Here is a 13,573-nt window from a genome sequence, read left to right as displayed (position 1 = left end):
AAGAAAGAAAAGAGAGAGAGAGAGAGAGAGAGAGAGAGAGAGACAGAGAGACAGAGAGACAGAGAGAGAGACAGAGAGAGAGACAGAGACAGAGACAGAGAGACAGAGACAGAGAGAGACAGAGACAAAGAGAGAAGGGAGGGAGGGAGGGAGGGAGGGAGAGTGGGAGGGAGAGAGGGAGGGAGAGAGAAAAAATGGAAGAAAGGAGAAAAGGGGAAAATGTAGCCCAATAAAAATTACCTGTTATGAAACCAAGTGGCACACTAAATTTGCCCCATTTGCCCAGCTTAGAACAAACAAGTGAAACGGACTGAGACTGGCTGAACCACACCAAATGGCCAGCATGAAATGATACAAATTTTTGTCATTTTAAGCCTATAAGTGAAGAATTACACTACCAATCACAAACCACAAAGTACGGAACATTACATTCCAATCTTCTATTCCAGTAGGAGGTACCCATTCTGCCGAGGTTGGCAAATTGCTGTTTACACAGACCAGTCCTCTATCTCAGTGAGGTTATACTCTGTCCCCAAGGCAGACTTCAAGAAAGAACTGACAGAGTACAACTGGTCAAACCTCTCTCAAAATTGGACCAACTATGAGGGGCCATTAAGGCTCCTCTTGTTCTCCCTGGGAGAGTTTCCTTCTGGACTCATGCTTTCTTCCTCATTCTCTTTTTCATGCTTATTTCCTTCCTGCCATATTCTTCAATGAAGAGTTTGCATAAAAATTCAAAAATTGACTTACTACATTCTACTTTTCTAAACATATCTTCAAAAATTTTCCTTATCTATCACAATCAGTACACTGGGCTGAAATTTGGCTTACTAGTTGAGAGCTGTCTAGTATCAGTTGAAGTTTAAGTTCAATCTCCAACATTGCCAAAAACAAATAAACAAAAAGATACAATAAGGGATAAAAGGCTATGATTTTTGTAGGGTGAAGTAATAAGCCAAAAAGAATACAGTGGCTACAAAGATGTGACTTACTACCCTCAAATATCCAGTCTGGACCTAGATGTGGTAGGAGATGAAACAAAACAAAACAAACAAACAAAAAAAAAAACTGCAAGTAGAATTTCTTGGAATGCAACTAAAATTCTGATCCGTTTACTTCACGTAGAAATCATTTTATTAAAACTGGCGATGTACTGTATTTTGACACCATTATTGTTAAATAAGTATCTAAACTTTTGAGTGGGTTATTGACATATGAATTTAGTTAAACAAAACTAACAAACAACAACAACAAAAACCCTCGGGACATATGCGCAGTATCATGGCTTTGGATAACCTTGGTCTTAACTTGTGTTTCTTTATGAACTGGCAGAAAACAAAGTGATCTACAACATCATGTGAAAATTGAGAATACTCACCATTTCATACAAATAAATTACACTTAAATCGCTAAAGGAAGAATAATTCATAAATCTAATACAGTGATCATCATTATGATTCAAATAGCATTCTATATATTTTGCATACCAAAATAAAGATAAAGGAGGAAAAGAGATACTGCCATCAGCAGACTCCCTGAAAACTGGGAATTGAGTAGCTGGCTAAAGAAGAGATCTGAAGGAAATCTAAAGAAAAAGTAATGACAGCAGCAGGGTTTCCCTGTCAAGAGGTGAGAAATGAGGAAGTGTCACCGAGGCAACCTTAATAACTAGCAGAGTGAAGTATGTGGAAAGAATCTCTAAGAGATTTGAGGAGCAGAAAGACCAAGAGCCTAAAACTATAATTGGGAAGGAGAAAATGGGAAAAGAAAATACATTTATTGGGATGGATAAAGATGGCTTATGTATTATTATGTCTCTGGATGTGGAAACACTCAAAATAAATTCAGAGATATCTTGACAAATAGCCACTGGAATGATACAATCTTAAATATTTCTTAGATTTTTTTAAGGTTTATAAGACTTTTTTGTTTCTTTGGTGTGTGTGTGTGTATGTGTGTGTGTGTGTGTATGTTTTAATTTTATTGTGAAAGTGATGTACAGAGGGGTTACAGTTACATACGTAAGGCAGTGAGGACATTTCTTATCTTGTTAGCCCCTCCCACTTTTTTCTCCCATTTTCCCCCTCCCCAACCCCCAATCCCAGTTGTTGAGTTAATTTCCAACATATTATCTTGTGAATGTCACTGTTGCATTGCTACATCGGTTGTCCTTCCTTTCACCATTTTGATGTTCCCTACAATAGCTCATCATATAAGATGATGCTAAGTGAAATGAGCCCCAAGATATGGAAACAGGAGGTTTTTCATTGTTATTGTTATTTTTAATGTACTATGTGAAATTATTTCTTTTTTCCTTTGTTTTTCTTTCCTGTGGTTTATCCACTATTGTCATTATATATATTTTTTTGGTACTCTGGGTATTGTATACATGCTTATTCTGAATTATACATAACACTTTGTTTTTAATTACTATCATTTCAATTTTTAGACATTTTTGTCATAACTCCATTTCAAATTTAAATGATTCTGTCCTTCTTGCTTTCTTATTAATGAAAGAAGGAAGGAAAAGGATGTCTCAAAATGTAGACTTTGTTTAAAAACTTTCCAATTTTGTATTTCCTCATCTGAAAATGAGTAGATTGGGCTGTATTTTAAAACTGGGTACATTTTGGGGAAAAAGTCTTGATTTTTTAATTGCATGAATGCTAATAGGGGCAAACATCCTAAATGGCATTTAAAAGTCAAATTGCTGTTTGTAACCTTAGACTACAACTTGTAAAATGCAGTACTTTCTGCATTTCCTCCAGTCATAAACTAAAAGTACTCTAAAAAAGCTAATTTGGTACAGCTGGGAAGAGATCTAAAGATGTATGTTAATCTAATGACTGTTTAGTGTAGGAAATTACAGTTTAAATAATGCATATGAATCTGGATATTCATTAAGGTTTTACAGAATTTCAAAATGAGTAATTTTAAGATTATGAACTAAAAATAGTGACATTTTCTTTCCCAGAAATCAAAAGTAATGGCAAAGCATAATTAATGCACACATTACTTCATTTGGGGGGCTTATGCAAATCAAGAGTTACAGAGACTAATAAGACATTTTGAGTTCAGTATTTGTAGATATCTACATCTACAAAATAGAAAAGACTGGAAAGAAAATAGGTACCTTTAAAATATCAGAAAGGTTTACAGAAGAGCTTTTCATGGGCAGACTTGAATTAGTAATAATTGAGATGAAATAAAATAGAGCACAATTGGGAAGCATTGTCCCAGAGAAGGTATAAGCCACCAGAGCCATGTATTTGTGAGAAAACTGGTCTGTAAAGTTTTAGATACAGGAGGGTAAACACCAGTTATTAGCTCTTATTCATCAAGATACTTGCTTTCTGATGGGTCCAATTCTCATATTTTTGTCTCAGTTGGCGCCATTCCTTTTTGTCATTCCATTTTATGAAAATGTTTGTTCAGATCTCTCTCTCTGTCTCTGTCTCTGTCTCTGTCTCTGTCTGTCTCTCTGTCTCTCTGTCTCTGTCTCTGTTTCTCTCTCTGTCTCTCTCTCTCTGTCTGTCTCTCTCTCTCTGTCTCTCTCTCTCTCTTTCTGCCCCTATCAAGTTACCATGTTAACAGTCAGTCTTTAGAGACTAGTACTTCATGGACCTGTCAGCTCCTATGGTTGAGTTTTGATTCAAGTCATGTAAATTGCCATGAATATTAGCCTCTGAACTGTCTCTTCCTTTTGCTCTGTGGCATACCAACCCCCAAACCCCAAACCAGGGTTCTATTAAATCATTATAAAATGCTCGAATGGGCTACTCAATGGGCTCCTTATTTGATAGATGATTGTTATATGAAACTTTCCCTTTACTTTTCAATGTATTCTACTTGAGTTCTTTATTGCTTAACACTGACATAATACATAATATCTTTAACTATACATATTTCTGTTATTCTGATTTATGAGTATATTTTCAATAATTGTATTAGTGACAGTTTTAGAATTAAATCAGTATGTTAATATCAAACTCAGTACTTGTAAAATTACTACCTGGTTGAGCATGTTGCTCATAGTTAGGCAAATTTCTTGCTAAATGGAAGATAACATTTTTCAGTTCCTGTGATTATTTTGTTGCCAAATATTAATCATGGTTATTTTAACTAAATGATCAACTTCTTTTCTAATTAATAAGATGAATTACTAGTTGCTCTTGGAAGTCTATCTTGAAATTTGTACATGATATTTGGAAGCAAATGGAAGACAACATTTATTTAGGTTCCATGAAGTATTCAGCGCTTTACCAGTCCCACTACCAATTTAATTGTTCTTTATATCCTTATAAAATTGAAGTTTCAGATACCTCTATATTTTTCCCTAGGACATTTAGTGATCACTTACAAATGGAATAATAAAAAAGAAAGGTAAACTAATAAACAAAGTTGTGCTATTACTCAGAAGTTTGTGTTGAAAAGTTACTGACCATTTTTCAAATGAAAAATGTGGTCTAATTAGACTCTGTTATCTTTCTAATATTACTGCCATTTTATAAAGAAAATGAGAGTGCTTGCTGAGAAAAAAGGTCATTTAATTTCCTTTACATTGTCCACTAATCTTTTTGTAATATTTAATGAGGAATAACATTCATATCTAAATTCATGAAGATTATCTCAATTATAATTGCCTTATTAATTCTACTTTCATTACTAATATCAAACATTGAAATAAACTACAAATGACCTACAAATCACTTGTTGAAAATAATATGTAATTTTAACTTCAAATGTGATAAAAGCCGGAGAGATCTATTAGAATCCCTGATTTTCCTGACACAGAATTATATACCCCTATACTAATTTATAGGGATAACAATGTTGATATTTATGCATATAATATACAATATAACAGTATATAAACATGTATTATAACAAATTTAATAAGTCATAATTTTATCTCAAAGCATTTTTACTCGATAGCAATGATCATTCAGTGCTGAGGGAAATTATTTGATATCTAACATTGCTAAAGAAGCACCATGACAAAGTCTATTCTATCTGAATTTATAGCTTTTGAACTCATTCTTTCAAAAATATCCTAGCACCTTGTATGCATGGCATATATAACAAAATCCTTTAAGGATATTTGACACCAAATTGGCCTGGCTTTAAATAATAGTTAAGTTACTGGATAAGTGATTAATACATGTTTCTTAAACTTTTCAAGCCTCATTTTTTTGCTCTTCTGTGAAGTAGGAACAACAGTTTAGGGTGTTTTTTTGTAGTTGCTGTTTTGATGTTTTGTTTTGTTTTAGGGTAGTTATTGCATGATGCTCTCTCTCTTCCTCCCTCCTCTCCTCCCTCCCTCCATCCCTCTCTCTCCAGCTCTCTTTTGCTGTTTAGAGCAGGGTAAAACACATAAGTGCTAGCAGGAAAGGTAATTCGTTCTTACAGCATCACTGCTGTGATTTGGATGAAAAGCACTCACTGTCTTCACTTTCTGTTGCTACAGAAGCAAATTTGCCACAAAATTAGAAACTTAAACAATACAAGTGTATTTTTTCACAGTTCTATAAATTTTATCCAGCACTGGTCCCCCTGGGTCAAAACTAAAAGAGCCTAGGGGAAAATCTGTTCTATACTTAAGCTTTAAGATTCCAACTGCATTCCTTGGTTTGTGGCACCTCGCATCTTCAGAATAATGAATGGAGCCCTCATATCGCTTCTCTTCACTTCTTTCTGATTACAGCTAGAAAATGTTTTCTACTTTTAAGAATTTACTGATTGTTGCCTTTTGTAGTTATTTCTCTTTTTTTACCCTGTGTCTCTCAAATTTGGTATTCCCTTTGAATTTCCTACTTCCTATACCAGTAAACACGGTTTCCAATATACTCAGATAAGATTACAGAGATAGTGTAGGTACAACCATAGGAAGGTGATACAAGAACATCATCAATAATAGAAACTACACATACACATAGGACGTTGAAAGTAGTTACAACTGTGATATAACAATTGTTTCCATAACATGGAGTTCATTTCACTTAGCATCATCTTATGTGTTCATAAGGGTATAGCTATTGGGCCTTGTGATGCTCTGCTATGGCTTGCCTAAACCTGTACTAATTATTCCCAATAAGGGAGGCCATAGAGTCCATGTTTCTTTGGGTCTGGCTCACTTCACTTAGTATAACTTTTTCCAAGTCCTTCCATTTCCGTACAAATGGAACAATGTCATTCTTTCTGATAGAGGCATAAAATTCCATTGTGTATATGTACCACATTTTCCTGATCCATTCATCTATGGAGGGGCATCTGGGTTGGTTCCAGATTCTCGCTATGACAAATTGTGCTGCGATGAACATTGTTGTGCTGGTGGCATTACTGTGATTTTGTTTGTGGGCTTTTGGATAGATACCCAACAGTGGGGAAATGTATCCAATGCCCAACGTATGATACTTTAACCTCTCTGTACATCAGTTTGATAATAAAAATTTGAGAAAAAAAAACTCTCAAATTTGATAATGTGAAAAAAAAAAAGAATTTACTGATTAATCAGACCCACGAAGGTAATCCAAAATAATCTCCCCCAACTCAAATCTGACAGCCTTAATCACACCTACAAATGTAAGGTACATTCATACCTACAATGTAAGGTAACATTCACAATTTGACAACTATCATCTTGCCACCTAAAGGGCACTGGGACCAAATAGAATGTGTTTCTGTTGTGGCCCAACTGGCAGGAACTCAGATGTAATTGTAGCTGGCAGTTGCTTGTATTGGCACTCCTGGTATGTGAATTGATCCTATGGAAATTCTCGAGTCTTCCTTTGTCACACAAAATCATGACCAGAGTAAACCCTATTAAGTTAAAAGCAATCATAACACTCTATAACTTATCCTAGTCAAGCTGTATGCAAATAGTATCAGGTGGGAAAGAAGTCTATTTATGCTGAAATCATTGGGTATCTCTGAAACCGCCTTCCTATTAAACTTACAACTATCTGAGGCTTCCCCTGTTTAGCCATTTCAGCCTCTCTGAGAATGTCATTCTGTATGCTCTTCTAAACATTCTAAAGAAGATGACATGATTGAATATGTTCATCTGGAGAAAGCAAGTTGATAATTATTCTAAGTGACTCAATTTAAGTAGTTGGGATCTGCCACCCTCTAGAGATATAATAAGCAAGTCAAGTAAATTAACTGGCCACCATATTTAAATCCTTTAAAGGAGTTCATCTTGCAGATAAATTATATACACATATATATGCACATATACATGTATACATACATTTATGTATATATACATATATTCATCTATTTATAGATACATATGTGTATACACACATGTATATAATTTTATACACACAGAGGTTATTTTAAGTAGAGTGATGAATTTGTTTGATGAAGTCTTAAGATCAAAGAGCTTATAATGCAAGTTAGAGATTAAAATGATGTTTTTGGTATGTGGTATTCTGACAAAGTCCTAAACTCTAAACTAGGCACCAAGGCCTACAAAAAAAAAAAAAAAAAAGAAGAAGAAAAAGAAAAAAAAAGCAGTTATTTACCTATTCACTGTGTTCAGGACAATGGAGAATGAAGAAAAATCCCAACTCCATCATGCAAATCTCTCATTTATGTAATAAGGGAAGTGTGTTCCTAAAGATTTGAATGCAATTCATTCCACCTTTGATACATAATCCACCTTCACATCCCTTCAAGTAGAATTCATTAGCAAGATTGGGTTGTCGAGATTAGAGGGGTCAGGGCATTCAGCAAAGCACTCACTCCAATTATCCTGGTGATTCAAGGGAGAAAAGTGGTTCCAAAGATACCAAGCACCTTGCTATTACGAAGGAAGCAATCAGAGAAATAGCTAGTCAAACCACACCAGGGCATTAACTTGTGAAGTTCTGAAAAACTCCTTGAACGTTCCCAGCCTCCAGTGTCACAGTGGAAAACATGGAGAATACAGCCCAGAGTATAAGAACCAGACTCTGGCCTTCAGAATCTCACAGGTTGAATCATAGCTGTGTCATCCTGAAGCTGGGAAATCTGGAGCAGGCCACATCGATTAATCTCAATCTCAATGATAAAAGAATGAAACATCTGTTTCATTCATCCTTGTAACAATATAAGGAGAAGATGGAGTAATAAAGCACTTAGAATGATATCTGAGTCACTACAAGCAATCACAAGAAATTAGGGCTAATGGGAATTTTGACAAATTAATTTCCATATGTACTTTGAAGAGTAATAACTACAAAACAAATTGCTTGTAATTGCAAATACCTTTGGTCTGAATGTTTGCATCTCCTCAAAATTGATATAAATTTTCCTCACCCCCATCCCCACATGATACTATTAAGCATGGAGCTATTGGGAGTGGATTAGGTCATAGAATTGGGGCCCTCGTGGTTAATTAAGCCTTTATCACAGACATCTGAAAAAGACCCTTGCCCCATTCTACCTCATGAAGAGACAGCCAGTAAAAGAACATCTGTAGACTGTAAAACAGTCTAAAGCAAATCTGCCAGCCCTTTACATTAGACTTTGTCAACACATTGAAAGAAATGATTGTGGTTTAAAAGATACCAAGTTTATGCTATTTCTGTTCATGAAAATCCAAGTGGACTACAATACCAACGTTTGGAATTTTTACACCTTAATAATAACTCACATTGTCAATGTTCCTATATTCAGGGATCCCGTTCTTACCTTCCCAGCAGGTCTGTGTCACTTTTTCCCTATTTGACACAGTGGAAATTTAACTTTGGAAAGTGGCAAATGGTTCCGGATTATACATTAAAGTGGGAATGCAGAAAGAATTCAGTCAGTGACCCTGGCTCTCTATTCTTGGCTTTACCTGTTAAATTATATCACCTGGGCAGTTTAACAGGCACTGGGAACATTTTCAAAGAAGAATATTTATGTACACAACTGTTGGCACCACAAATATTTGTCTGAATTTGCCCTGCCAATCAACACCTTACAAACTTGTGATTTAAAAGGCTTAGATTTTATTCATGCAATGTTAATATAATGGAAAACAATTCAGTAGCTCTGGCAGGAATGCTTGTACAAGCATTAACAGGAGGCAGACTACATAAACTTTACCTTTCTTGACATTTTTAAGTATCTAATATAATTTTAAGGCATGTACATTTCTGTATAATATAGTGGAACTATTAATGATAAATATGGTTGGTAAGAAATGTGAATCTGAAACATTCTGTTTACATCATTCAAAGAACATATGAACTGTGATCAGTGCTAATGAGAGTCACCGTGACACTTTTTTTTCATAGCAAGGAAGAACATTCTGTGCAATTCCAAATTACCCTGTAACCTTGTGGCGAAAAAAAAGAAGAACAAGTTGGAATGTGTATAGTTCTAAAGTATGAGAAGAGTAGAAATAAGTAGGCATAGTCCAGTTTATTCCAAAGCTAAACAGAAATACACAATGCCAATCAATCAATCTCAGGAAAGCTTATAGATTCCTGGCACTTTCCTTCTGTCCTATTCAATATAGAATGCCCTTATCTTGCTACTTATTTTTTTTTTCTGTAACCACTGTCTGGCTTTCTTCCTTCTCTGAATCATTTTTATAAAGTAGTACTGATGTATGTAAAAAATAGAATTAGCAAGTCACTACTAAATTATTCCATAAATGTTCATTTAACAACAAGTATTACTTATAATGATATATAGGGTTATTTCCCCTGCTTTCTAAGGGCTTATCCTCAATCCAGTAAGGCAAGAGAAAGTTTCAACACAGAGAAAATCTAAGGTAGACTAATTGAAAAGAACTAAGATTAGGAAAGTTAGCTATTCCTGAAAATAAGTGAGAGCAAAAGGTAACTAAATGAATTCAAAGATTCAAATACTAGGCAGAGAGCAAATACCTTTCTGGACATTATATATTTTGTTTCTGGAATCATGAAACTCATTGCAACTTAGGAAATAGAGACAAACCATCCACTCTTATCTTCACCAGAACCAACTTCTCTGTAAAACACCTTTATTTAAATAGCTACAAACACGGGGCTGGGGATATAGCCTAGTGGCAAGAGTGCCTGCCTCGGATACACGAGGCCCTAGGTTCGATTCCCCAGCACCACATATACAGAAAACGGCCAGAAGCGGCGCTGTGGCTCACGTGGCAGAGTGCTAGCCTTGAGCGGGAAGAAGCCAGGGACAGTGCTCAGGCCCTGAGTCCAAGGCCCAGGACTGGCCAAAAAAAAAAAAAAATTAAAAAAAAATAATAAATAGCTACAAACAGCTAAAGATTCTCATGCATCATATCTTGTTAATTCTCTGATTTGGATTTTGACTCCTTTGCTCTATGTCAGTAATTGTTCCTAAGCTAATCAGCAAGTTAGCATAGACAGTGGCATGTTTGGGAAGATATTCTCTCCCACATTGCACCCTGAAATCAGAGAGCAATGTTTGGGAAGTGAGTGGAAAGAAGAAGGGATTAATTCACAAGATTCTGTGTAACAGGCTGAAAATCACAGGCATTGTCTTATAGACAGTTGTGCCAATAAATAATTACCACCAATGTTACCCTGTGTGGGTAAAGGAAAGAATGACTGTATTTATAAAGTTCTAAATAGATTATTAGTTTGGATAAATATGCACAATTGATTTGATGTCTAGCTAGGAGAGATTATTAAGGGGAAATTTTTCTTAAATTGTAAAGTACATTTAATGCCAGATGGTAGTGGGAAGATATAACTATTTAAGCAAATAATTATATGTGGTGCATGCAAGTATATGCAAGCATGTATTAGCAAACTCTAAAGCCAAGTATAGAATAAGAAAGCTGGACAACTTTTTAAAAGTATAATTTTCAGCTAGCACAAATCACAACACATAATACCTCTCAAGGTTGGTTTTCAGAGTGACCAAGATAGACAAATGTTTTAAAGCAAAGATTCTTTTTTTCATCTATACCTTTGTTGTTCTTTATATCTGTGTCATTTTCCTACCACAAAACCTTAGGCAAGTAATATAATCCTCCAGGTCAAATCTCCTCACTTACAGAATACATATAAATTCAAACACTTAGGGATTTTTTTTTTCTGATGGTTAAACAAAATAACATATAATTAAAGCAGTGAGTATATATTAAGTATTCAACAATTTGTAATTACAACTGTTCTGACTTTAGAGAGAAACCAAGGAGGGAAAAATGGCATTCGGCTTAAGAAGAAGCAATTTTAAACCATCATCTGGCTTTTTGAAGAAGCAGCCATGAATAGCTTTATGACATATGCTGCTAAAATGATAGAATGTGGTAAACTAAAAGTTATGCAGATGCAAATATCTAGAAATGATGGAAAAAAGGTTCCATAAATCTGTAGAATGACTCTGAAGTTATTTATGAAAGAATTAAAAATTAAAACAGTGAGAGACTCTACTGACAGATATCTCCCCTTCTCTTCATAGCAAAACTTTTGTTATACTGAGGTCATGGGAATGCTATGAAGAATGAGAAATAAGGTCTTGTTCTTTTCCAATAGAAAGTCAGAATTGAAATTCTGGGATTTAAAGCATTTCTTTATGAATGAAAATTAGACTAGAGAAAAAAATGCACCCATAGACTCAACAAAACAACAAGGAAGGTCCCATTCTCAAATGATCCTTCGTGGGGTTGAAAGGAATAATAATGTTCCCTTGAAAATGTAAAATATCATGGACTTTTGGTGGATTTTTCATTCAAATTGTGCTATTTTGTCTAGGAATTTCTAAGCCAAAAAATTAGTAACAACAGGAACAGCAGTTTTCTAGGCAATGATTACTTGTTGAGCATCTGGTAGAAGCAAAATTAAAAGTCAGAATACTACGTAGTAGCAAGTAGACTTGCTCTTTTTAGAACAGAAAAAAAAAGACTGGAATTCATGCATTTCTTTTAGCTACCCACAAAATGATAAGCTACCATTGAGTTATTAGATTGCGATTCTCTGATGTAAAGCAAATTTGAAGAGCCATTTAAAACATCTCATTCTAAAACATTTTCAGGGGCTGAGGATATGGCCTAGTGGCAAAGAGTACTTGTCTCCTATACAAGAGGCCCTGAGTTCAATTCCCCAGCACCATATATACAGAAAACTGCCAGAAGTGGCGCTATGGCTCAACTGGTAGAGTGCTATCCTTGAGCAAAAAGAAGCCAGGGGCAGTGCTCAGGCCCTGAGTCCAGTCGCCAGGACTGGCAAAAAAAAAGAAAACATTTTCAGTTTTTGTTGTTGTTGTCATTATTGTTGAGAAGAAACAATTTGGTCCCAGCTTGCTGAAATATTCTTAGAAAAATTACACAAAGATAAATTGTCAGCTAAACAAGGTGTAGCTGGTCACTGGTGGCTCACACCATAAAATCCTAGCTACTTCACAGGCTGAGACCTGAGGATCTCAGTGTCCAAATCCAGACGAGGCAGAAGAGTTTGGGAGATTTAGCTCAAATTAACCAGCAAAAAGCCAGAAGCAGAGCTGTGGCCTTGGTGGTAGAGAACCAGTCTTGAGCAAAAAAGGCTAACAGAGAATGTTCAAAACAAGAAACAATGAAAGTAGTTGTGCCAATGAAAGACCTTCAAGGTCAAGGAGCTCCTGAGCTCTACTGACTCATAGGTACTTGAAAGAAGGTGCTCTTTGCTGATGAGTTCTGATTTACTCAATCACATTGTTTTGGGGCTCCACTATAATTTCACATTACAAATTTGATTATAGAAATGTAGACTTTTTCCAAGTCAAAAAATTGGATAAGTGTTCCAATAAAACATTTCTAATCTATGTATGCTTTAAATGCTCTAAGCTATGTATGTTTTAAATAACATGCACATCTTTAACATAAACTTAGACTTTATGAAAACTGACCCTATGAATATGCTTTCAAAATTAACAGAAAGGAGGATGCAATGTACACAGAAATTGACATGTTGAGAAATTCACATGTTGAATTGAAACCCCTTTGGAAACAATTACTCAAAGATAATTACTTAAAATACATACACTTCCAACTCATAAAAAATGGAGAGATAACATAATTCCTCTGTACTGAATATAACTAGTGGATGCATAATTACATTCAAAAGAGATGTTGTATCGAAAATATATTCTTGAGATTAAGTAATCAGATAAATTGATTTTCAGTAACTTAGTGTTCTTCCTAATTTTCAGTGATGTATTTAATTTCCTCTTTTCTAAACTCTTGTCACAACAAAGGGAAAAAATACAAAAAGTGGAAACAAACTGGAATTGAAATCTAGGATAAATTTACACCTTTGTTGGGAGCTATAAACAAATTCATAAAATAGCCAAAAATCGTCATACTCACAACCACCTTCAGACTATTTCAAGAACTGAAAGGCAGCCAAAGATTTATTTGTTTTCTCACAAGTTCTGAAGTACTGTAAACACAGAGATGAAATGATATAACAGCTAGCCTCTTAATATGAAGATTTCATTTCATAAAGCATCTTTAGCACTAAATTATTAAAAGACTGAAAAATGTTTTTAAATGATGGAATTGAATAAAGTCACAAAAGCAGGTGTGATCACATGAAGGAAAAGAATAGATGCCAATTTGTATGGTGGTATACCTAGACTCTGTAGGAAA

Source organism: Perognathus longimembris, chromosome 3 (genome assembly GCF_023159225.1).
Source record: "Perognathus longimembris pacificus isolate PPM17 chromosome 3, ASM2315922v1, whole genome shotgun sequence".
Classification (NCBI taxonomy): domain Eukaryota; kingdom Metazoa; phylum Chordata; class Mammalia; order Rodentia; family Heteromyidae; genus Perognathus; species Perognathus longimembris.
Note: the sequence above shows the minus strand (reverse complement) of the source record.